General features: G+C 41.5%; 1 protein-coding gene across 3 annotated transcripts in view; it reads left to right on the forward strand.

Annotated features, from left to right (window-relative positions):
- sorcs2 (sortilin-related VPS10 domain containing receptor 2) overlaps positions 1–27,092 on the forward strand; it is a 671,324-nt gene that overhangs the window by 334,162 nt on the left and 310,070 nt on the right. The window lies entirely within an intron of this gene.

Below are 27,092 nucleotides of genomic sequence, written 5' to 3' on the forward strand. Positions count from 1 at the left end.
TTTATTGAGAAAAATCAGTCACTAACACTGCTTTTCATATTTCCACTCATAGAAAAACATAATAAATGCACTGAATTGGCCTTTAATGGGGTCAGGAGGCTACAATATGCAGACACATATTTTTGGATGGCAGATAGAGACATGGAGCAATGAAAGGCCATGGGAAAGACATAACCCTTTCTTAGTAAATTTCCATGATGTCACAGCCCCCCCAGCCATTTAACCCATTTAAACCTATTGACGCCATGATTTCTGACTAGCATGGACTGTTAAGAGGCAGAGAAGTGTGGATTATTCATTTCTAATAATTTTATGTGACCAGACACAAGTTTTGACACACAAAAAAGTCAGGGAAGGCACAGTCTGATGTTTTTGTTTCCTTGATGATCTTTGAATCTTTGTACTGTGCTCTGTGATACACTGCTGGAATGCTCATTAGCTTCTAAGGATTCTTTTGAGGGGTCATTTGTGTAGATAGTGAAATAAATAAATTCCAAGTATTGTTATGTGATCATGTGCAATGTCTAGGGAGTGTACAAAAACTGTACAAACTTTCACAAACTTTGGACTTGTGAATACTGTGTGGTCTAGGTAGAAGTGGCTAAGCCAGATAGCTTGTCAAGATCCACCAGAATCGAATGATATGCAGCATGACAATGTCCTCGCTTATTTAATAGGCCAATTGACTCCTCTTCTCTGAATGCCCCACAATTGGGGGCTGCAGTGGCCCCACCAGTGTGGTGGTAAAATGTGTCCTAATACAGCATTCACATGCCCGTTTGCACAACGAAACAGGTGCATTAAATAAGTGATAACTGGAGCTCTGCAGTGTGCAAGCCATGTTTTGCCTTTTTACTATTTATTCATGTTTGGTTCAGCACCTGTTACAAGTTTGGATTGGATGTGTGTGTACTTTTGCTTTTGTTTCCCCTACCCACACCAGCCTTGGAGAGATCCTTTCCTACTGTAACTGTGATTTAGGAAAATAGCTACAATCTGCCTCGTCAAGGATATAAAAAGCTAATATGGCGCTTGTGCAATCAAAGTTAGACAAATTAAGTGATGAAGTATCAATTATTATGCAAAGGTATGGTCATTCAGGATAAAACCAGTATAACACCCTGGACAGGTCGTCAAACTATTGCAGGGCCGACACATATATACACACATAACCTTACACGCTCACAGTCACACCTAAGGGCAATTTAGAGTCACCGATCAACCTGACCTGCATGTCTTTGGAATGTGGGAGGAAGCCGGAGGCCCCAGAGAGAACCCACGCAGACACGGGGAGAATATACAAGCCTTCCTTGAGTGGGCAATCTTTTTTTAGTCTTTTTTTTGGTGATGCGCTTGGAATAATATGTTCACAAAATGACAGAGTTTAAACACACGTGCATACAAACATACACAACATAGACAAAAGTGTCAATGATGGAGGAATGTTAGTGTGACTGATTAGCTACAAATGTGTGTGTGCTTGTTTTCCCTTGAAACAGCCTACTGAACACATATATCACCTTTTACTCTCATCTGTCTCAAGCTGGTTTCACAGGAAATATTAAAACATTAGATGAGTACAGTACACAGAGAGCAAAACACCACAGCCTTCAGTCTGTCTCCGAGCTGTCAATTTGTTGTCAGACCTGCTTCACTACTTTGCATAGTGTCAGATAGGCTATATTTTATTTTGAAATGGCATTTGAATGTGTGGGCCTCATGAGTGTGACATATATGGCTCAGAAAATGTAAGACATGTTCCATGAGACTGAACATATGTTGGAAAAGATTTCCCAGCTTATTTTCTCCAATTCTGATCTGCATTTCAAAAATACACGATGCACATATGCCACTTTGCCCCCAGAATTGGAGCCTTGACATGATCAGTTTTCCTGATCATGCAGACACACAGTGATACTTATATTTCACTTTATTAATTTGTTTCTCTTATTAATTTAGAGAATTAATAAGTTTGTTGCTTTTTATGTTGTGTCAACAAGTGCACATGGAAGAATGATTCTTCACATGGTTATGTTTCAGCAACAACAGCACATGCCAGAATGTCAACAAACGCACATGCTGGCATGTATGGTTAGGATTTGGGGAAGGAGGCACATGGTAAGGTGCTGATTGGTGAGGGTTGGTAAAAGGCTAGATTAGTGTGTGTCCTATATTGTTTTTCTGTTCTTGCTGCTGTCACTTAGTGGGGGCCTTTATATGTGACTTCAAGAAGTCAATGATGAAAAACTGTTTTTCTAAGTAACACTTTCTTTAAATACAGCATCTATCATCATGTTTGTGTGCAGTGAGGCTGCAGAAGACTTTGAAGCTTTTGCAGTGTGTTAACAGTTTGGGCTACATGTCTGTGAGTAAATGCTACAACTCCTAAAGACCCAGGCAAAGCTCCCGTGTCTTGCCTTCCACCTGCTGATCAATGTGAAGGATAGCCCCAAAGTTGGCAAGCTAAGTTAGCCTGTCATGGAACCTGACCAGGCTTTCTTAAGGTGGACTTTTAAGGTGGACCAGCAATTGTCATTGTAGTGACAGTCTCAGCTGCTCACAAGAGATAATAGAGAAATATCTGGCTGTCGAGTCCCTCCTGAGTAAGGAAGAAGGTTACTGATCTAAACTCAAAATGTATTTTGCTGTTATCAGTACTGTTAATATTATGAATGTTAAATTACTGTAGTTGAGTTGAAGTTGAGGTTTTACTTATGAGGTGGATTTGTTAACAGTGTTTTTTATGTATTAATATTTACAGATTTAAGTATACTTAAGTCAAATTTCAAGTTCAAATTTACCTTTGCAATAAAAAAGCTGTTCTTTATTATCACTTGTAAAGTTCTTGTTTATACATTAATAAACATAATTTAGAACTTTATGCTAGCTTCAGCTAGCTGTTTATTCCTCAGCTCCCGCTGGATAACTCTCACGTAACTTCCACACTTCCTGTTACGACATTTACTTTATATGTGGCCTCCTGATGACATACTGCCACCTACTGGCGACACCTTTGTTAGCACTTATCATTACATCCCCCTTCCAAACAGGTGAGAATAACATCAATCACAACTCTTTAAGTACTGTACTGTTATTCTGTAAATCTCAACAGTCTGAACATTCACATGTCATAAATAGCACAACAAACTACACTTCTCAGCACTAAGCTTTTCTCTGTGGCCAAACATATGAACACAGTGCAAAATAAAATATATTCTTGCTTCTAGCTTTTCCATGTATTTCAAAATTACATAAATCTCCCTGGTCAGACCAAATGAGCCTTGAACACTGCAATACTGAATAGCTCTTCACACTTTACACAGCTGCAGCAGTCAATAACACATCAATAACTCACAACATATCAAATTCAGCACAAGTATTAACTCTTTTTTTAAAAAAAAAACAGTGCTACAATATCAACATCTTTCTTCCACAGTTTATCAGTTGAACAATTCATCCTTGTTCTATGAGCCTCTCAGGAGACTTCTTCCGTCTGGTAGACCTTCTGAGTGTGACAGTCACTGGGGGAGGTGAAGGAGGCTCATTGTGGTGCATAGCTGGTGTAACACCTTCTTGTTCAGACCCTGTCTCCTCTGTCTGACTCTCAATGTCCTGAGTCTTTAACAGACTCCTCCTGTTTCTTCTTAACATTTGTCCATTCTCCGTTCTAACAACAAATGACCTGGGTCCTACTTCACTGAGGACTGTTGCTTTTCTGTCCCACATCTCAGGGCCTTCAATCCTCACAGCATCCTTTTCCTGCAGAGGTTCCAGAACCCTTGCCGTTTTGTCATAGTTCATCTTTTGTCTGTGCTTAAGTCTCATCCTTCTGTCAGTCAGCTCGTGGTTGGATTTGTTGTCATTTTTTGTTTGAATGCATGGAAGTGTGGTGCGCAGCTTACGACACATGAGCAGCTCAGCAGGGGATGCTCCACACTCCAGAGGTGTAGCCCGGTAGCTCAGTAAAGCCAAGTAAGGGTCAGCTTTACCCTCTCTTGCCTTTTTTAACAGTCTCTTTACAATCTGGACCCCCTTTTCCGCCTGTCCATTTGCCTGTGGATACAAGGGACTGGAGGTGACATGTTTAAATCCATATTGCTTTGCAAACTCATGAAATTCACTACAGTCATGCTGTGGACCGTTGTCACTGACTACACACTGTGGAATTCCATGTCTGGAGAAAAACCCTTTCATGTGTGTGATGACAGACTGTGCTGATGTACTGGAAAGCTGTGCAACTTCTGGATAGTTAGAATAATAGTCAATCACCAGAAGATAGTCCTTGCCATGCAGATGAAATAAGTCAGTGCCTACTTTTTGCCATGGTGCAGTGGGTAGCTCTGCAACAAGCATTGGCTCCTTTGTTTGTTTGTAGTGAAGCTTGAGACATGTTTCACATTTCTGCATCATTTCCTCTATGTCTTTGTTGATGCCTGGCCAATAAACCATTTCTCTTGCTCTCCTTTTACATTTCTCCACTCCCAGATGTCCCTCGTGGATGCGCTGAAGCATGTCTTGGCGCATGGATTGTGGGATGACAATTCTGTTTTGTCTCAGCAGCAGTCCATTAGCTGTACACAAACCTGCGCTCACAGGGTAGAACCCTGGGCAGTCTCCTCTTGACCATCCATTTTGGATATGGTGGGTCACCTTTTGCAGCAGCAAATCTTTTGCTGTCTCCTGCACAATTTGCTGCGGCATGACATCTGATGTTGGGAGAGAAGCAGTCACCATGTTTACATGTGTTTCAGCATCATCAGACACAGGGCTGACCAGCACGTCACTGCTTGGTGCTGGTGCTCGTGACAAAGTGTCTGCCAGTACAATGTGTTTTCCTGGTGTGTAAATGAGGTCAAAGTCATAACACTGCAACGCCATCATCATGCGCTGGATTCTGGGTGACATGTCATTGAGGTTCTTTTTTCTGATTGAGATAAGCGGTTTGTGGTCAGTCTCTGCTGTAAAGGTTGGCAGTCCGTACACATAACTGTGAAACTTTCCACACCCAAACACTAAGCCCAAAGTCTCTTTTTGAATTTGAGCATAGCGTTGCTCAGTCTCTGTCATTGATCGAGACGCATATGCCACAGGCTGCCAGTTATCTTCATGCATCTGGAGCAGTACGGCTCCCAAGCCATCTTTCGAGGCATCAGTGGAGATTTTTGTTGGTTTTGATGGATCAAAGAATGTGAGGACTGGCTCAGTGGTTACAGTTTCCTTTAATTTTTTCCACTCTTTCTCATGTCGTGCTGTCCACTCAAACACTGTGTTGTGCTGTAGCAACTCTCTGAGGCATGCTGTCTTGGCAGTAAGATTAGGGATGAACTTGCCCAGGAAGTTGATCATTCCCATGGCTCGCAAGACACCCTTTTTGTCAGTGGGGGCAGGCATGTCCAATATGGCTTGCACTTTTGACTGGTCAGGTTCCACCCCTTCACTTGTGACCTTGTCTCCCAAGAAGGTCATCTCTGTGACACTGAAGAGACACTTGTCCCTGTTTAGTTTTAGTCCACTTTTTTTTATTCTCTGTAAGAGTTTCTCCAGTCTTTCGTCATGCTGCTGTTGTGTTGTTCCCCAAACAACCAAGTCATCTGTATACACTCTGGTGCCTTCCAGACCCTCAATTACGGACTCCATTGCTCTGTGGAAGATCTCTGGTGCTGATTTGATGCCAAATGGGAGCCTCAGGAAACAGTAATGTCCAAATGGCGTGTTAAAGGTGGTGTATTTGCTGCTTTCTGGGTCCAGCCTCAGCTGCCAGAACCCATGTGAAGCATCTAATTTGCTAAAAAACTTGCCTGCCATTTCACTCATTATCTCTTCTCGTTTTGGGATCTGATAATGCTCTCTTTTAATGTTTTCATTTAGATCTTTGGGATCAAGGCAGACTCTTATGGCACCTGTAGTCTTCTTCTTGACACATGTGATGGAGTTCACCCAGTCTGTGGGTTCTTCCACTCTCTCAATGACACCCATTTGAGTCATCCTTTGCAGCTCTTTTTTCAAGCCAGCTCTCAGTGGTGCTGGCACTCTCCTTGGGGCATGCACTACAGGCTTGGCATCGTCCTTGAGCTGAATTTTGTAAGTGTAAGGTAATGTCCCATGTCCTTTGAAAACAGAATGAAACTTTTCCACAATGTCTGTGGCTCCCTGGCACTGTTGGTGTTCCAGTCTTTTGTCTTGTTTGACTATTTTCATGTTGTCTGTGTTTATCTGATAAATCCTCTTTACTAGACCTAGGTCCTCAGATGCCTTGTCTCCTAAGAGTGACTCATGTCCATTAGGCACAATGGTGAACAACAGGTTATGCTGTTTGCCTTTAGCTGTCACCTTCAGTCTGCATCCACCTTTTGTTTGTATTGGCTGATTATTATAAGCCTTCAGGGGTGTGACTTTTTCTGTGAATTTTCTAGGCTTCTCTGTCAGTGCCCTGAAATCTTCCTCACTGATCAAATTAGCTTTGGCCCCTGTGTCAATCTTAAATGTTACAATAGTCCCATTAACAGTGGAGCAGTCCATTTATCTTCAGTTACTGAATTAACAGTCTGGACTGTATCATCTGCTCTTGATGACGGTGTGTTAACATCTTCATCATGTGACACCATCTTTATGAAAAATGTTTCACTCAAATCATCACTGTCATCTGTGTCTTCCTGCACTGTGTGCCCGCCCTGTCCCTTCTTTGAGAGACATTCTGGCAAAATGATTTTGTCCCTTGCATTTTGCACACATTTTTCCATAGGCAGGACATTGTCTAGGTCCGTGTTTCTCACCACATCTTTTGCAGTTGAACATCTCTCTATCCCTGGTTTTGTTCCGATTGTCATTGCTTTTACTTTTGCTCTGTTGTTTTCCTTTCACTGTCACGGCGTTCACTGGTTCGTTTTCTTGGTATGCTGCTCCTTGCGCAGGCTCTCTGAAAGTCAGTACCTGCAAGCTCACTGGCGTGGCATATTTTTATAGCGCTGTCCAACGTGAGGTCTGTCTCCCTCAATAGTTTCTCCTGGAGCTTTTTCTCATTAGTCCCAAAAACAATCTGATCTCTAATCATAGAGTCTCTGAGATCGCCAAAATTACAGGACTGTGCTTTAATCTTAAGGTCGGTGAGAAAATTATCAAATGACTCACCCTGGTGCTGTAAGCGTGAGCGAAAGATGTACCTCTCGTACGTTTCATTTTTCTTTGACAGGCAGTGCTCATCACATTTCTTCACGACCTCGTCAAACTTGTCTTTGTCGTCAGGTTGAGCAAACACAAACGTGTTGAAGACTTCTATTGCTTCTGGGCCAGCGACCGTGAGCAGCATGGCTATTTTTCTTCCCTCTGCTCGTTGATCCACTCCGACTGCCGCAATATACAGCTGGAAATGCTGTTTGAAAGTCCTCCAATTTGCATCCACGTTTCCAGTCAGTTTCAACGGACCTGGCGGTTTTACTGCATCCATCTTGTTGTGTTGCTCCTCTTTCTTCACCCGACTCCTGGTACCATGTAAAGTTCTTGTTTATACATTAATAAACATAATTTAGAACTTTATGCTAGCTTCAGCTAGCTGTTTATTCCTCAGCTCCCGCTGGATAACTCTCACGTAACTTCCACACTGTTACAACATTTACTTTATACGTGGCCTTCTGATGACATACTGCCACCTACTGGCGACACCTTTGTTAGCACTTATCATGTTTTTTTTAAAATATCATTCAGGCATCTTTTAGGAACTGGTACCACTTTCAGAAAACCCCCCAACCCTCATCAATATGGGAGAACAAGATGTTCAAATGTAAATTATACAACAAGTAGATCCGAAGCAATCTGATTGGTCCCGAAGTCTTTTAGAACATGCTCAAATAAAGCAATATCACACGAGAGGGAGTGATGTTGTGCTTGTATATCATCATGGCTGTGATTATCTTCGAGGACTGAATCACAGCCATGGTGATATACAGCACAACACATGACCTCGAGTGTGATATTGCTTTTATACAACAGTTCTACATGTGCCTTTTATTTGTTAACACTAACAAGCGGCAACAGATTGTGATTTGTTTGTTCAATTAATAATATTTTTTGAGGCTGTGGTTGGTGTGCGGTTGCGGAGACAAGTGTGTCCCTGTCTCACTGCACATCCTTGTAACATCTGTGACAGCTGGTAACCCCCAGTGAATAACGATTTACCAAAACCCCATCTGTCCCAGCTGCTCTCTCCTGGGCTTCCTCATAACTTTTAGGAACTACAATGCTACGTGAAGAGCACCAACTAGCTGTTTGAACCTATGCTTACACTATACTTTATACAAATCCCACTTTAAAAACAACATCCCACTTTCACTCTTACACTAATTAACACGTTTTGAAAAGCTGTGTGATACATGCAGTTAAGTCACCAGTTTCAGTGATGCTGTACTCCCATATCAGCACTCATGGAATCCCTCTCGACCAATCAAATTGCTTGGTTGGAACTGTTGTATAGTTAAGCAATATCACATGAGAGGCAGGGGCGTTGTGCTCATATATCATCAGGGCTGTGATTTGGTCATAGATAATCCTTCGGTCGAAGATAATCCTTCCTCAACTTGACCAACTGACAGCTACTTGATCAGCGCCAACTAATCAAGTCAAGTCAAGTCAGTTTTATTTATATAGCCCATTATCACAAAACATGGTTTGCCTCAGAGGGCTTTACAGTGTACGACATCCCTCTGCCCTTAGACCCTCACATCACCCAAGGAAAAACTCCCCAAAAAGAACCCCTGTAACGGGGAAAAAAAAGAGGAAGAAACCTCAGGAAGAGCGGTAGAGGATAGTGAGGATCCTCTTCCAGGACGGACAGACGAGCAATAGATGTCGAAATAGCAAGTGAAATACAATCATGGCAAAAAGGAAAGAGAAAGAGAGGGGGAGGGGGGGGAGAGGGGGGGGCACAGAATAATAGAAACAGATGCATGTCATATTACAATAATGGTAGGTGTGAAATTAGTAATTGCTCTCTATGATGATGTTGATAGAGATGATAACAGTCTCATGCATATGTGAAAGGGAGTTGTACAAAGGCAAGATCACAGCATCGGCGCAACCAGGACCAGACCACGATCAGGCGAGCTGGGGCACAGAATCAGTACAGCCACAGCACCCAGCACAACTAAAGGCAGGGTCGCATGCATCAGCACAGCTATCACCACGGTCAGTACACAGTCAAGGTTACGGCCAGGATCCAGGGAAACTAGGGAAACAAGGGAGCAGGAACGCTCAAGAGGCAACAGGATTAGCGAGGCAGTTCAACAGACCCAGGCTCTGTAATCGCGAGCCCCAGGGAGTGAGAGTACCACATGGCTATCACAGAGCTAAGCTAAGCTTGCACATGGCAATGCAGTAAACAGACATGCATGATTTCTGATATGCATTGAGAGAAGGAAAGGAGCTCAGCATATCAGAGGAAGTCCTCCGGCAGGTTAAACCTATGTCAGCCTAATCATGGCTGGTCCAGGCAGCCTGAGCCAGCCCTAATTATAAGCTTTATCAAAGAGGAAGGTCTGCCCACCCTTAAAAGTTGAAACGGTGTCTGCCTCCCTGACCGAAAATGGAAGATGGTTCCATAGGAGAGGAGCATAGAAGCTGAAGGCTCTGGTTCCTAACCTAATTTTGAAATTTTGGGAACCACAAGCAACCCCATGCTTTCAGAGCGCAGTGATCTTGAGGGTTGGTAAGGAACTATGAGCTGTGACAGATAGGATGGAGCCTGACCATTTAGAGCTTTGTAAGTAAGGAGGAGGATTTTAAATTCAACCTGGATTTCAGGGAGCCAGTGCAGAGAAGCAAACAGGAGAAATATGATCCCTTTCTTGCTTCCTGCTAAAACAATGCAGCAGCAGCGTTTCTGCACCAGTTGGAGAGACCTAAGAGATTTGTTTGGGCAACCAAATAATAGGGAATTACAGTAATCCAGCCTAGAGGTGACAAATGCATGTACTAATTTTTCAGCATCTGTTTGGGATAGGATATGTCTAATTTTTTATGATGTTACGCAAGTGAAAGAAAGCCGCCCTTGAAGTTTGTTTTATATGGGAGGCAAAGGATAAATCCTGGTCAACAAAACTCCCGAGGTTCCTTACAGTTGTGCTAGAGGCCAAGGTAATGCCATCTAGAGAAAATTAAATTGTTGGAAAAGGAGCTTGAGGTGTTTTAAATAAGAACAATAACTTCAGTTTTGGTCTGAATTCAACATCAGGAAATTACGGCTCATCCAGGCTTTTACATCCTTAAGACATGTTTGAAGTCTAGATAGCTGATCAGTTTCATCTGGTTTCATAGATAGATATAATTGCGTATCATCAGCATAACAATGGAAATTTAAGGAATGTTTTCTAATTATGTTGCCTAGAGGAAGCATATATAAAGTGAAAAGGATTGGTCCAAGCACCGAACCTTGTGGCACTCCAAAGCAGACCTTTGTATGTGCGGAGGGTTGGTCATTGATGTGAACAAATTGGGAACGATCTGATAAGTATGACTTAAACCAGGCTAGTGACGTTCCTTTAAGGCCAATTGAGGTTTCAAGTCTGTGCAGTAAGATTTGATGGTCAATGGTGTCAAATGCAGCACTGAGATCTAATAGGATTAAAACAGAGATCAGACCTGTAGAAGCTTATAAATAAGTCGTTATTAATTTTTACTAGTGCCGTCTCTGTGCTATGATGAACTCTAAAGCCTGACTGAAAGTCCTCGAATAAACTGTTGTCTCGGAGAAAGTCACAGAGCTGATGAGCAACCACTCTCTCAAAGATTTTAGAAATAAAGGGGAGATTAGATATCGGTCTATAGTTAGCTAAAATCTCAGGATCGAGAGTGGCTTCTAGAAGAGGTTTAATGACAGCTACTTTAAAAGACTGGGGTACATAACCTGTCAATAAAGACGCGTTGATTATATCTAATAAAAAGTTGTCTAATAAAGGTAAAACTTCCTTAAGGAGCTTAGTTGGGATGGGGTCTAGCAGGATGAGAACTAGATGTCTGAACCCGTGCTTACACCACATTACTTGCACAACATTACTCCCTCTCGTGTGATATTGCTTTATTAAAGCACACCTGCCTCAGCACCAAGAAGATTACTCTGCCATTTCTGAATCCTACCTCCAGGAGACATGAAATTATTACCCCAGTAATAGTAATGCCAGTAGGGGGAATATCACTATATTGATAATGAAAACGATGTGACTGTAAATACGGAAGAACAAAATAAAAGTAACGGCCACCTCACTAATGCTGTAAACTGTAAACTAACACAAAAACAACATTAATCAGCATAAACCACCATGCCCATGTTCTTCACAGATGTGTATAAACACTGACAAAAAAGTGTGTATGACCAAAAAACAGCAAACTTATCTGCAAACTAAAAACCAGTTAGTCCAGATCTGGGCATGATGGGAAATATGGCTTTTTGGTTGGTCGCTAGATAACAACATTTTATACATTCTGGAAATGATATCTCTAACGTTTTTCAGTAATGGTGACTTTTGGACTTTACCTTGTTCTTGAGTTATTGGAAATTTTTGTCATCCTCTGGCATCCTCTATCAGTTGTGCCATGACATGGAGCTACTAGCTTAAAAATACGGGTAAAGTTTGCAGGTGTAATCGCTAAATCTGTATATGGAAAATGATTTTTAGTCTGTAGATATCTTAGTCGAAACAATACGGAGCAATCTGAGCAATTCTGTGTTTACATCTGGTGTATTTATTTAGTTTGGGAAACCCCTCGATGAAACCCCTTGAAAGTAACAGCACAAGTTGGCCAGCGGACTGAAGAGGGACTAGAAAATGTGTCTGTTGCTAGGTCGTTACTAAGGTCCGACCTACTTGCGGAAGTAGTAAGCCATGTTTCATTTCATATAGGATTCTACTGACCTGACTGATGGTTTTCCAGGTATTTGTCAGAATTTGTTTGTTTCCATAAAAATGGAGGTAACAGTCGCTAAAGCTTTTTATTTTAAGAGCTAACTGCCTCAAAACATGAATATATTTTGATTTTACATTTTTATTTTGTTGGTAATAGTTTTATAATCGCAGTGCTTGCAAGCTCCTTGGTCCTGACCACATCATTGTCATGCACAAATGAATATGGGGAAAACCCTAAAGTGTAATAATGCTTAAATGTACATATTTAATTTGCGAATCCTGGGAATGACCTAACGACTGACTAGCCCTACTTTTCCTATGAGTGGCTAGTACTTGTTGCCTTCATTGGTTGGATTGGTTATGATTAGGCAAGACGAGTGAGATTGGTTAGGGTTAGAGTAAGGATGTCAGGGTAAACCAATCATTTGCAGAGTAAATACATTATTTTGCAATCCTAGGATTCGCAAATTAGCTACACAGAGTCTGATTATTAGCTTAATTTGATCAGATGAGTTAGTAATAATACTTGAGGTGAAGACTTAATTTATTTTTCTCACTCTTTTTCTCTATCTCACTTTCTCTTGTATCCCTCTGGCTTTGTGATTTCACTGGCTTTCTTTCCACTGTCTCTTTGTTTTTCTCATCTCCATTCACTCTTCTTTTGCTCTTTTTATGTATATGTGTATCTGTTTTCAGAAATGGCAAATTCCTGTGAAATGTTACATTGTATATAGTACAGGGAATTTTCACTGATTGGAGGTTGTGTGTACATGCTGACCTAGAAATATATTCCCAATCTGAAGGTAGCTCTGCAATAAAGGCCCAAGAATTCAATTTTGGAAAGGCCCTGCCCCTGCAGATCTGCATGCATCTCGCAGTTCAATGAAAAACTACCAGACATTGTAATGATTTCAAGTGCAGTTTAAAAAACAATCAATGGTTTATTAATCATGATAAATGATCTAAAGTCTAAAGTTTCTAAACCTCTGGAATGACCAGTGTGTCACTCCTGTAAAATAAACCTAAAACGACTGATCAAGATATATCCAAAGTAAACTGAGAGCTGTTCTTGTATCATTTTTAGTACATGAACTTGCATGGTCTCATCTGAAAGGTAACACTCTGAAGTTGTATCCCCAATCGAATCAGAATCACTGTAAGTGCTTTTGTCATTGAGTTACATGTTTACATTTAAGTGTAAACACATTAAATAAAACTTTTTTTTATTAAGTGACCCTGCATTTTCACAGCGTAGTGATCTTGAGGGTCGGTAAGGAACTATGAGCTGGGACAGATAGGATGGAGGAGAAATATGGTCCATTTTCTTGGTTCCTGTTAGAACACGTGCAGCAATGTTCTGCACCAGCTGGAGAGACCTTAGAGATTTGTTGGGGCAACCGAATAATAGGGAGTTACAGTAATCCAACCTAGAGAAAAAAACACGTGTGCTGATTTTTCGGTATCTGTTGGGGACAGGATATGTAGTATGTATATAAGTTTTGCGGTGTTATACAAGTGAAAGAAAGCAGTCCTAAGTTTGTTCATGGGAGGCAAAAGATAGATCTTGATCGAATAAAACTGAGATTCCTTACAGTTGTGCTTGCCATCTAGAGAAATTACATTAAAATTACAAATTACATCCTTAGAAAAGGAGTTTCTGAGGTGTTTGGGGCCAAGAACAATAACTTCGGTATTGTCTGAATTCAGCATCAAGAAATTATAGCTCATGCAGGCTTTTATGTCCTCAAGACATGTTTGAAGTCTAGATAACTGATTAGTTTTATCTGGTTTCATAGATAGATACAGCTGCATATCATCAGCATAACAATGGAAATTTAAAAGAGTGATTTGTAATTATGTTGCTTAGGGGAAGCATATATAAAGTAAAAAGGATTGGTCCAAGCACAGAACCTTGTGGCACTCCGAAGCAGACCTTAGTATTCACGGAGGATTGATAATTGATGTGAACAAACTGGGAAGGATCTGATGAGTCTAATTTAAACCAACTTAGTGCTGTTCCTTTAAGGCCAATTAAGTGTTCCAGTCTGTGCAGTAAGATTTGATGGTCAATAGTGTCAAATGCGGTGCTGAGATCTAATAGGATTAAGACAGAGACCAGACCTTTATCAGAGGCAATCAATAAGTTGTTAGTAATTTTTACTTGTGCTGTCTCTGTATTATGATGAACTCTGAAACCTGACTGAAAGTCCTTTAATAAACTATTATCTTGGAGAAAGTCACAAAGTTGATGTGCCCATTTTCTCAAGGAGTTTAGAAATAAAGGGGAGATTAGATATTGGTCTATAGTTAGCTAAAACCTCTGGATTGAGAGTGGGCTTCTTTAGAAGGGGTTTAATGACAGCTACTTTAAAGGACTGTGGTGCATAGCCCTTTAATAAAGACACATTGATTATATCTAATAAAGAATTGTCCCCTAGCGGTAAAACTTCCTTAAGTAGCCTAGTTAGGATGGGGTCTAACAGGCATGTTGATGGCTTGGATGCGGAAATCAAATTAGAGAGTCGGTGAAGGTAAATGGGAGAAAAACGGTCCAAATAAATTTTAGGCCATGTGGTCTTATCCAAGCTACCAAAACACACTCAAAACAGATGTGCTCTGACAATGACGCATGAAACACACCAGAGCGCACAAGCTGACTGTCACCCTATTCAGGGGATTCCCTCTCTTCTGCTGAGACCAACCCCATGAACTAGCATATCCCCGTCTTCAGAATTTCATTGGCTAAATAAAACGTCAATCATCAGCACAATTGGTTGCAACTGGTGGGCTCTCTGCACCCCCAAAGAGAGGCAGGCCCCTACTTTCATTGCAGGCCCTCATAGGCTTTAGCAGTCTCTAAACTGTATACAGAAGCTCACATTGACTCAAACGAAATGTCAATCACAAGAGGAGATCCCTGTCACCATTTTGATCCCCTTGGACCAGCATTGCTTGCATCCATAAGAGGATTAACACAGAAAATAGAGAAAAATTATTATACATTTACCAGAGCGTCTGAAATGATGCAAAGGACTTCCCTGGATATTTATTGGTGTTATAATGTGCCTGGACTAAATATTTTACAGGATTTGATCTTCTTGACCTCTGGGAGTGTATCGCAACAGTTTTTGTTGGAATATCATTGATGTGTGGATAATCCTAAACCATTATATGTGAGTTACACTTTTTCTTGCAAGTTTCGATTGTTTGTTTTTCTGATATAAGTAGTTTAAACCCTGCTGTGGTGGTTGTATCTTGAAATGGTCAAAATAATCATATCACAATAATCTTAGCTTTCTGGTGATATGTGGCATGCCATATACGGCATTGAATGGCTGCTATATTTATAGCACAATGTAATCTTACTTTGTTATAGCCCGTGGGCAGGCCCCCTTGAGCTGCATAATAGTAATGTCATGTAATAGTAATGTCAATTACAATACAACTGAAGTAGTCCCAAATTTCGTGCCTGTGTTACATTTGAATACTTGCTGCAGATGTGCTGAAAGAAATGTAATCATGCTTAAAATATGAGGAAATGTCTTTCATTCAAACACTGTCCAACCAAAATGGGCACTAAAAGTAACATCATATGTGATTAAAGCAGAATTGTCAGTATATCAGTCTACAATGATTTATGAGGAATTGTGGACGATTCTAACAGCAAGACAATGCTGTCCAAAGCTGCTTTATACTGATAAACTTCACACACAAACACACATACCTGTCATACAGTAAAGTGAAGTGGTAAGAAAAAGCAAACAAGTCTCCTGTTTTCTAGCAGTCCCTTCTGCAACAAAGAGCTGCAACAGCAAACATAACCCTTGTGCTGAGATGAAGCTGAGGCTGAATCAATATATCAATTGGCACACATTAGTCCAATAATTGCTTTTCATTAAAAATAAACCACCCACTCAGTGTTGTCCATTTCCTCCCTGACCACAGCTGATCAATACTTTTTTTATATTGTCCCTTTCAGGTTGACTCTCTATCATGCAGCCTTTAACAATTTAAATATCTAATTAATTAATTGATTAATTAATTATTTACTAAAGATCATAAATCAGTCAGAAGTCATTGATAGGACAACGTTTTTGTTGTTAAAAAGTCAGTGAAAAATTACCTTCTGAAAACAAGAAGCAGAAAATTGACTCTCAGTCTGATTTTAATCATACTTCAGCACTGACATAGGATTCACATACGGTCCAAGAGCGGTATACAAAATAACAGGGTGTGAACTATATGCTGAGCACCAGTAGTCGACGTTCAGAATACGAATGCAGCCATCTCTAGCCTTTATTATAGCACAGCAACCAACTGTCTAGTTGGCAACAATCAAATCACAGGTCACTTTACTATGAAGTCGAACATAAATCTATACTGACTCATCAGTCTGTAGATCTAGGCAACTTTTCGATATCATATTATATTATAGATATTATGTCTTGCTATAATTTCTTTTTTGCTTTGAAAAGCCAATTTTGCAAAATCATACAGCTCTGAGATGTCTGCGACACTGCTTTTCTCACAATTATTTGGTATTTGATTATGCATAACTGCTACATTTCTCATCCTAGCGTCTTAACTATCGAAGTAATATACAAATTAAATATAGAAATCACAATAATAGACAGTATTATTTCAAATAAGAGTTTGCTTGATTATATTTTATTGGTTTATATGATGTGATATGGGCACTGCCTACCCTGTCCTTCCTAGACTGTTTGTCACTAATTCTATTGTTTTAAAAGCCATAGAAGCAAAACATCAAAGGAAATTACCGGCATTTAAGGCCTTGAAAGAAAGCACTGTCTTTAACTTCATATCACATCATCGTGTTAACAAAAAGAGAAAAAAAAGAAAACGTGGTTGTTTGTGCTACTCAGGAAACACATGGCATGATGGTTTCCATGCGGATAACTGTCAACAGCAGCGTCACATAAGTTTGGTACTGACAAATATTAGCAAACTTCACAACATTATGAGGTGAAATAACTCGGTGTTCAGTATCATAAGCAAATGCCACTAAGTCACCAGTGGTGCACACAGCACAACCCCTTGGCTGCCTGCTCCCAGGTGTTGGGAGGCCTAGCACCCACACAGGACTCTGCTGTAATATGTAATATGTTGAAACGCCATCAATGATGCAAAATGACGTTTTCGCATCATCTGGTAGATCTCTGCTCCTCGCACAAGTGGAGAGTTCCCAGTGACGCTGTCACGAGGGGCTCCTGGTGGAAAACCAGTAACATTTCCCTTTAATGGCTTATGACTGATCTATGAGCATGATGAAATGTTTTATTAATCATTAGAAATTGTTAGTCACAAGCCATAAATACATTTATAAGATGTATGATCAGAATGCAAAACCTTATCCTGCTATCACATGTCTGAGCACTGTGACTCATCCTCAGCCTGCCTTATTTTTCAGTTTTCCTCGAAGTGTGGAGGTGCAGGTGACCCAAATGAAAGGATGAACTTCAAATAACAGATCTAAACTGTCTCGATGGGAGAGTGTCTCAACTTTTGAATCTAATACAGGCCAACATGCAGGGCATGTTTGAGCCAGACAGCTCGACAGCTCACAGATGGTGTTTAAAGCCAGTCATCCATTATGTTCATACTCAGTCCAGCGGTAACCACCTTCACATCCAACACTTAGACATTTCTCAAACTGACTTCACGCCTGCCAGTGACACCAAACTGTCACCTCAGCTTAGACTCCTGTTCAGTCTTCACATCAAACCCTTTAAAGTTGGAACAACAGGGTGTGGCAAGGAGGAGGCAGAGGGATGAAGGGAGGGAGAAAGAAGGAAGAGCAAAGCCGAGGTGATGATGTGAAGTCGCCTTCCCAGACTGAGCTGGGGGATTTGTGGGAAGGAGGTATAAAGTAATGAGGAGGTGACCTGTCAGTCTCGTTGCAGAGAGAGATTGATACAGCTGACAGGTTGAATGTTATTTTGGGCATTATCACGGTATGACGATATTCAATAGTATTTAGAAATCCTTAAGTTATGTTTTTTAATACTATCATAAAGACACTCTTCTTTCTATTAAACTCATTGTATGTAGTGCACCGCATGCACCACCAGAGCTCAGTCTAGGGTCTCTACTGGTGGAACAGGCGACTAAGTTAAAAGAGGGGTTCGGGTGTTAGCCCTGCACACTTACACCATCATATACAGTATACCGGTGAAATTTCAGGAAGGTATGAAGGGATGAAATATTACTGCCTAAGTCCAATACCTAACCTCAGGTTATTACATATGTACTCCCAAAAAGTCCATATTTCCTGGATGACTTTGATCAACATGACCTGATGATAAGAGTCCAACGCTTTTTTTAAAATAGATTCAGAAAAAGTTCCCCCAGCCATTGAGGGAGAATATTGGCTTAAAGGAAAGAGGGCAAATGAAGAGGGGGACCATGGAGATCCCTCACCCACCTCCTGCTGCAGAGGCAATTCTACCTCCAGATATCTACCTAGATTCACACACACACTTTACACCTTCAGAATGGATATGTATTGATGAAGTGATGAAGGTTTCCTGATGCATAGGGTGCGTCTCTGTAAAGGACCATCAGCATCAATGCAACATAGTTGTCTCTTTGTCTGTATGTTAGCGACACTTTTACCTCTGAAGGTTCATTCTATTAGCGACCGGTTACACCATGTAATTTTGATGGTTGATTTTACAATGTGTTGAGTGTAAGCATGCCTCATAAGCAACCCCCATGACCGCCCACTACAGCTAATGAAATCTCATGATTCTCTGCCAGCCAGCTCTTGGATTATGGTGAGAACTGATTAGCTACTGAAAAACACCTGCATCTGACTTTTCTGCCCTTCTGGGTGGCTCGCCCTGACCTGTATACTGAAAGTCACAAGTCAAGGGAATGTAATCAAGAATCAGGTGAACCCAGTACTTGAAAACATTTAATCCAGATCATAATTATCCAAGTAGGATAAAATCAGAATCAAAAATAAGGTGTTTCAAAACCAGGAGATGTGATCAATATTTGAGCAATATTTGATTACTGTCAGCCGTTTCTTTGTGTCAATTTGGATTTTAACAGAAAAATTAGTTAAAAATTAAAAAAGTAGTCTAACTATGCAGTGTATAAATGTATCCATGGTTTTCTCTGTGGTGCTGGAGTATGAGTGGGCCTTGCTCTTCCACCCTCTTTTCTGGCTGATTGGGAGTAGCCAGAGCTGTTGGAACTTATGCTCTGCAACTAGTCTACACCTGCTACACCTCTCTGCCTCACCACACTTCAGATCATCATCAAAACAACCATTAATCCTGCGTCTGTTAAGAAAACATGAGCAGCTTGTTCCTCGACCTCATTACCAATATTACTGCTGTTTTTAACACTCATAACTCCAATCAGTGAAAGGTATTAATAGATCAAATATCTAACAGCCAGTTCCAACAGCTGACCATTATTCATGTTCAAACCAGCTATGGGGCGTTGATTGTAAAGTTGTGCACTCTGAAAGAAACAGCAACATTTTCCACATTAAGTTCTAAAACATGATCAGAAAGAGGTGTGGATTTTTTAGTCGCTTTTTAGACTTAGACTTAGACTTAGACTTAGACACGTTTATTTATCCCACTTGTGGGAAATTCACTTGTCACAGCAGCCGTGTGTACAGAAAAAAATTTATAAAAATATCAATATATACAAAATATAAAATATAAAATATACAATAGTGCAAACATGTATCAAGGAAAAAAAATGTACAGGTTGTAAATACAAAAGTCAGAGAGTGCAACTTTTTATTGTAGTGAGTCCAGGTTATTGTTGGCTCAGGCTGGTGTTGTATAGCCTGATGGCCGATGGAAGGAAGAACCTGCGGTAGCGTTCCTTCCTGCAGCGTGGGTACCGCAGTCTGCTGCTGAAGGAGCTGCACAGGTCTCCCACAGTCTCATCAAGGGGGTGAGAGGGGTTGTCCATGATGGATGTCAGCTTGGCCAACATCCTCCTCTCACCCACCTCCTCGATGGAGTCCAGGGGACAGTCCAAGACTGAGCCGGACCTCCTGACCAGCTTGTTCAGCCTCTTCCTGTCCCGCTCTGTGCTTCCACTGCCCCAGCAGACCACAGCATAGGAGATGGCTGATGCCACCACCGAGTCATAAAATGTCCTTAACAGAGTCCTGCTCACACCGAAGGACCTCAGTCTCCTCAACAGGTGGAGACGACTCTGGCCCTTCCTGTACAGGACATCTGTATTGTGTGCCCAGTCCAGTTTGTTGTTGAGGTGAACACCCAGGTACCTGTACTTCTCCACAATCTCAATGTCCAGGCCCTGGATGTTCACCGGTACAGGCTGAGGTGGTCTCCTCCTGAAGTCAATCACCACCTCCTTTGTCTTGCTGGCGTTGATGCTCAGGTGGTTCCGTTCGCACCAGCAGACAAAGGAGGTGATGACCTCCCTGTACTCCAGCTCGTCCCCCTCTGACACACATCCAACGATGGCTGTGTCATCAGAGAACTTCTGGATGTGGCAGCTGTCAGTGTTGTGGGTGAAGTCTGATGTGTACAGAGTAAACAGGAACGGGGAGAGCACTGTACCCTGTGGAGCCCCCATGCTGCAGACTACCACATTCGACACACAGTCGCTGAGCCTCACATACTGCGGTCTGTTGGTGAGGTAGTCGATGGTCCATGCAGCCAGGTGACGGTCGACCCCGGCTCCCTCCAGCTTTCCCCTGAGCAGGGCAGGCTGGATGGTGTTGAAAGCACTGGAGAAGTCAAAGAACATGACTCTCACAGTGCTCCCGGGGCCCTCCAGGTGCGAAAGTGACCGGTGCAGCAGGTAGATGACGGCGTCGTCCACACCGATGCCCAGCCTGTACGCGAACTGCAGGGGGTCCCTCTCGCTGCTCACCAGGTGCCGGAGGTGGGTGAGAACAATCCTCTCCATGGTCTTCATCAGGTGAGAGGTTAAAGCCACTGGCCTGAAGTGGTTGGGCTCCCTGGGGTGCGAAGTCTTTGGAATAGGGACCACACAGGAGGTTTTCCAGAGGAGTGGCACCTTCTCCAGACTGAGGCTCAGGTTAAAGATATGCAGAATAATTCCACAGAACTGATCTGCACAGTCTTTAAGCAGTCTGGAGTTGATGTCATCAGGGCCAGTGGCTTTCCTTGAGTGGCTTGACTTTGTCCTCCTGAGCTCCCTCCTCACCTGGTCAGCAGTAATGGAGAGGCGGGGGGTGGAGCTGTGGTGTGGCTCCAGCTGAGTGTGGACGGGGGCGGAGTGTGTGGATCTGTCTGGTAGGGGGTGGAGGGTGGTGACATGGTGTGAGGGGGGCTGTTGGTGTCTGAGGTGACACGGGGGGAGGGGGGTGGCGGAGGTGTGAATGCCCAGACCGGTCAGGGCTTTGGTGGGTGGGGGAGGGTAAAGTGGTGGAGTCAAATCTGTTAAAAAACAAATTTAACTCGTTGGCCCAGTTCTGGTCTCCAGATTCTGAGCCCCTTCCACTGTCCTTGGAGTGGCCAGAAATGGTTTTCAGGCCCCTCCAGACCTCTCTGGTGTTGCCCCCCTCGAGGCGCTCCTCCAGCTTCCTCCTGTAGCTATCCTTGCCCCTTCGTATCTCCCTCTTCAGCTCCCTCTGCACCCTCCTCAGCTCTTCGCTGTCACCAGATTTGAAAACCCTCCTCTTCTGGTTCAGCAGGGCTCTCAGTTCTGGTGTCACCCATGGTTTGCTGTTGGGAAAACACTGTACCCTCCTGGTAGGCACAGTGTTTTCCACACAGAAGTTGATATAGTCTGTGATGCATGTGGTCAGGCTGTCTATGTCGTCCCCGTGAGGTTCACACAGCACATCCCAGTCCGTGGTGTTGAAGCAGTCCCTCAGTGCCATGCTGGTCTCCTCAGACCAGCACCGTACATACTTCTTGGTGGGTGGTTGTTTATTCACCATTGGAATGTATGCAGGGGACAGACGAACCAGGTTGTGGTCAGAACGACCCAGCGGGGGAAGGGGTGATGAGCTGTATGCATCCTTGGTATTTGCATACAGTAGGTCCAAGGTTCTATTGTCTCTGGTGTGGCATTTAACATACTGGGTGAAGGTTGGGAGAGTGGAGGAGAGGGAAGCATGATTGAAGTGACTGGGGATGGGATGTCTGAAACTTAGACACTGTGGTGTGAAGAGTCTCGCAGGCAGCAGCAGCGTCGGCCGACGGAGGGATGTACACTGTTATCGTGATAATGTGCGAGAATTCCCTCGGGAGGTAGTACGGTCGGATGCTAACCGCTAGCATCTCAATGTCCCTGCTGCAGAACTGCTCCTTCACCCTGATGTGTCCCGGGTTACACCATTTGTCGTTCACAAACATCGCCAAGCCCCCTCCTTTCCTCTTACCGCTCTCCTCAGCTTTCCTGTCTGCTCTCACCAGTTGAAACCCGTCCAGCATGACGTGTGAGTCCGGTGAAAGTTCATTCAGCCACGTCTCTGTGAAGCACATAATGCTGCACTCCCGGTACTCCCTCTGCAGCCTGGTTAGCGCCGTTAGCTCGTCCATCTTATTAGGGAGAGATCTCACGTTCCCCATGATGACAGACGGTATACAGGGTTTATACCGTCTTTTCTTCTCCCGGCGCATCTGTCCCATCTTTTAACCACACTTAGAGCAATATTTGCAAACTTTAACATTTAAGATAAGGTCACTGTTAAATAAAAATGTTTAAAATTAAAGCTAAATGTTACATTTAATATTTAACATTTAGATTTAAGTTTTAGATTAAACATATAACATTTAAATATATAACATTTAGGTATAACATATTACATTTAGATTTAAGATTAAACATTTTGATTTAGGATATAACATTTACATTTAATACTTAACCTTTATATATAACATTTAGCTTTAACATATAACATTTACATTTAATATTTAACATTTAGATTTAACATGTATTTAGATTTAATATTTAACATATAACATTAAGATTTAAGATTTAACATGTAACATTTCGATGTAATATTTAACATTTAGATTTAATTTTTATCATAACTGGTATCATAACATTTTTATCTCACTGACATAATCAGTGAACATATTTTTTAACGAAAAAGTTTATAAATATTGCTCTAAATGTGATTAAAACGTAACTTCGAAAAAATTCACACCTATTTTTAATCATATTTTAGAACTAAACGTGGGGAAATGTTGCTGTTTCTTTCAGAGTGCACAACTTATACAACATAATTGGCGCCCCATTACCAGTATTACAATGAAATGATTTTACTCCGACCCAGGATTTCTGTTACGGCTCAGGTGCGGTTTTGCTCTGCGCTCCCTCATCCGCCAATTCCCGCTAGTTGCAATTTGAGTCAGCTGGAGTGGCGAGGCCGAGGAATTACCGCGGTAATTACAGAATCACAGGCATTATATCAGTACAGAAGAAGTAATAACTCCATTCACTCCCATAACTCACAATAAGTTGTTCTATGCCATTTTTTTTCTATGGCTGTCCCTATAAAAAGGTTGTGTGGTATCATAAATCATTTTTGTGGTTTCCCATCTCCATAATTAGCATCTTTTTGTACGTATTGTCGGTAGTGACCTCTGAAAATGTCTCACCTTTTGTCTCCAGGCCTGAATCCTCTCATTGTGACATATTGCTGATGTAAACACAGAGTGTTTTATTCTTAAAATTAACCGGATGTTTTAATGTTGTATCCCTGTCTGATTTCCTGTCTGCTCTATGTTAAATTTGGCTGAATTTATGCGAAGTGCTCTGGCGTCCGGCAAAAACAGGAGCCTTGCATATCTGATCTGTAAGTGTCTGGAATGCTGGAGCTGGGATGGGGTTGATCCGCAGCGCCAGTGGAAATTAACACATAGACTAGAGTGTAATATATTTGCTCAGTCTGCCATGAATAAGCGGAGCCGGACCGCACATGGATCTGGTGAAAATTAGGGGTCAGGCTTATTTGTTTTATTTCTCTCATAGTCCACACTAGATCCTCTGTTGTTCCTAAATGAAAAGCACATAGGTCATTATGCAGGGTAATGCTGATGAATGCTCCAGGGGCAACTGTATCTACAGACTCCCATCACTGTCCAACCACAGGCTCAGTGAATAAATTGTCTAAACAGCAGACTTCATACATTTATAACTTCAAAATGTGCCTTTGCTGTTTTTATGGTCAAAACTTGTGTCTGGTTGCATAAAACTGTGAAATATAATCTAAAGCCTCTGAGCCATTTTTGGAAAACATTACTCCGGTCAAAGATCACTGTTTCTATTGACTTGCATTGCCAGGGACAGCTGTGCAGTCAGCTGAACTCTCTCTGCTGTTTAAATTCCCCAGCCTTTTATTCCAGGGTCTGTGTCTCCATCTTTTTTATAAATTCTGCTGGTTTGGCATGTTGGAGTATCACTGTACCTGAATAATTTTACTTTTTCTTCACTTGGATTGAACAATGAAGTGTCTACATTTATGTGACTATAGGTCAAAGGTCTAAGTCACTGGGACCTCACATCTGTCATATTCTTGTCAATACTATATCTCATTGTCATTTTGAAGAAATTTCATTTGGCACAAATGTTCACTTGGACTTAAAGATGAAATATTAAAATTTTGTGGTCATAGCTGAAAGGCCAAGGTCACTATAAACTTGCGACTGTCTCATTTTGTGAGCCCAAGTTTGGCACACTTGGACTCAAGAATCAACTCATTATAAAGGTCAGGGTCAATGTCACCTCATAAAACATAACTTTGCCCATAACTCAAGAATTCGTAGCTAAAATTTCACACAAACATCTAATGGGATATAATGATGAAGTGCTGACATTTTATATCCAAGAGGTCAAACGTCTTTGACATGGTATTCTGCAAAAACACTTTCCTAACCATTACTCATCATATCTCAGAAACAGAAGGAGACATTTGGTTAGACACTGTATTGGTCTGAAAATGCTTCTAAAAATGGAGACAAAACCCACAATTTTGCCTGGGATATGAAAAGAACGGATGACAAAATCTGGATAATTCTGATCTGGGTTAAATGATTGATAAACCTTGGTTTAATCAACCTAATGGGACTGGATGGAAAAAATTCAGCTGATGTGAAGGGTGAACTTGCTTATAACACTGTAAGTGTAAGTGTCTTTTATCATTCAAAGCTTTTGATAGGGTTGTTAAATTTGTTTGTATGTGACGGTTGCATAGTTTTATGGTCAAGGCTCACAAAAATGCATTCTTGGATTTAAAGTCCATTGGCTTTATTGGCTCCATTCATGTTATATTCCAAAATGTAACACAAGCAGTCTGCACTTCCAAACTGCAGAATAAATGACAACCAGTGATTCATGTTTGGTACATTTCTTTTTCCAGGACCGGGAGACCAAGAATAAAGCGATGAAAGATGAATAAACATAATGGCAGGGTAGGAAAGTGATCAGACAGAACAGTTTACCAGCGTAACTTTAACATTTGCCATCATGAGACTGCTCTGAAAGACAGTGATGGGAGGAGACAGAATGACAGAAAATGAAATTTAGAGAGAAAAAAATGAGCAACAGACAAAAAAGGCAATGGCTGGTATTCTGTGGCTGGCAGAAAAAAGGAGCCCCATTGCTCTCATTAAATGTCAGTAGCTGAACCTCAGCTCATTTGTTTTGTGGCCATTTAAAATGCTGTCCCACAAGCTCTGATCCCTTTGCCTCCACCGCTTTAATTGAATCAGATGATAAACAGCAGAAGAGTGTTAATTTGCAAATGTGAGTGTGTGTGTGTGTGTGTGTGGGGGGGGGGTTATTGGCAGAAGGGGATAAAGATGATATACTGTATCTCCCTGCAAATGTTAGTGCCTCCTTGGTGTTTGAGTGTGTGATTGCAGTGTGTGTATCTTAATCCACAGCAGAGCTGAGACTGGATGCATGTCTGCTACTCTTTGTGCCTGCTGAGTGTACGAACATGGCTGTACTGTGTGAAATTTAGAACGGGGACACACTGCACAAGAGAGTGGATTGTTTGTTTCCCATTCAGTCTTCTCACTTCAAACACTAAAACAAATCTGAACATCTGATCGAATACCTTAAAGCGAGACAGCTGTGTCCAAAATCAAACAAATAACAGCAAAACACAATGTTTGTCAGTGCCCATAAGACAGACACATAGGGTTTTCTCATCTGACGCTCTATCAGCAGTTGAAATTTGTTTGTCAGTGTCTTACAAAATCATTAGAAATCTGTTTTATGACATAACACAATGGTCAAGGTTTGGTTAAAGGACCAGTGTATAAGATTTAGGGGGCAGAAAGAGAATATGATATAGTAAGTATGTTTTCTTTAACTGATAATGACCGGAAAATAGGAATTGCTGTGTTCTCTGGACCTTAGAATGAGAGATGGAGAAGGAGAATGGAGAGGAAGAGACCTTAGTGGATAATTCAGCTTTGGTGACAACCTCCTGAATGTCTGGATCTTAAAGTTATTCGAGAAAAGCCAACTTCACATTAGCATGTGTTGGACTAGCTGCCCACAGCATCATACCAAAGTTTACTGTTAGACACCATTAAATTTAATTTCTTTAATTTGACACACTTCGCCTTTAAATAAAAATAATAGGTCTTCCTTGTCGTGGCTACAATAATACTGTTAAGGTTAGAGAATGATGATAGTCATGCTTATAAAAAAATAACATTGATTCACAGGTGGACTCAGGAAAAGAACCTTTGTCACCTATGTTAAAGCTTAAGTTGGTAACTTTAAAAAAAAATCATATTTGCTGAAACTGCCACCTTGAAGTACACAAAACAGATAGCCTGTGGGAAAAAAACAAGCAAACAGATTCCTCCTCTCCCTTGTAGTGCTTCTAATGCTGAACAATGCAGTCTTAGGGATGGGTATGATTTAAAAAATGATAATACCAATCGAGTACTTCATTCGATACCCCAACACGTTGTCATCCGTCATCTGTTACATAGTGCCATTCTGTCAGTACCTCCCACGTCTACTCATGATGTTTTAGGTATCCTTATGCATCAGCTGTTTATGCTTCAGGATGCTGTTACTGTGATGTCAACAAATTCACATGGTGGGACCCTCATGCAGACCCTCAAGATGGTTAGGATTAGGCAACAAAGTCATGAATGGTTAGGTTTACACACAAGAGGCACATGGTGAGGTGTAGAAAAAAAAAACCACTTCACTTTCAGAAAGGAAGCAAACTCC

This window comes from Plectropomus leopardus, chromosome 23 (assembly GCF_026936395.1).
Source record: "Plectropomus leopardus strain MGB_pleo_1.0 chromosome 23, ASM2693639v1, whole genome shotgun sequence".
Taxonomy (NCBI): Eukaryota; Metazoa; Chordata; class Actinopteri; order Perciformes; family Serranidae; genus Plectropomus; species Plectropomus leopardus.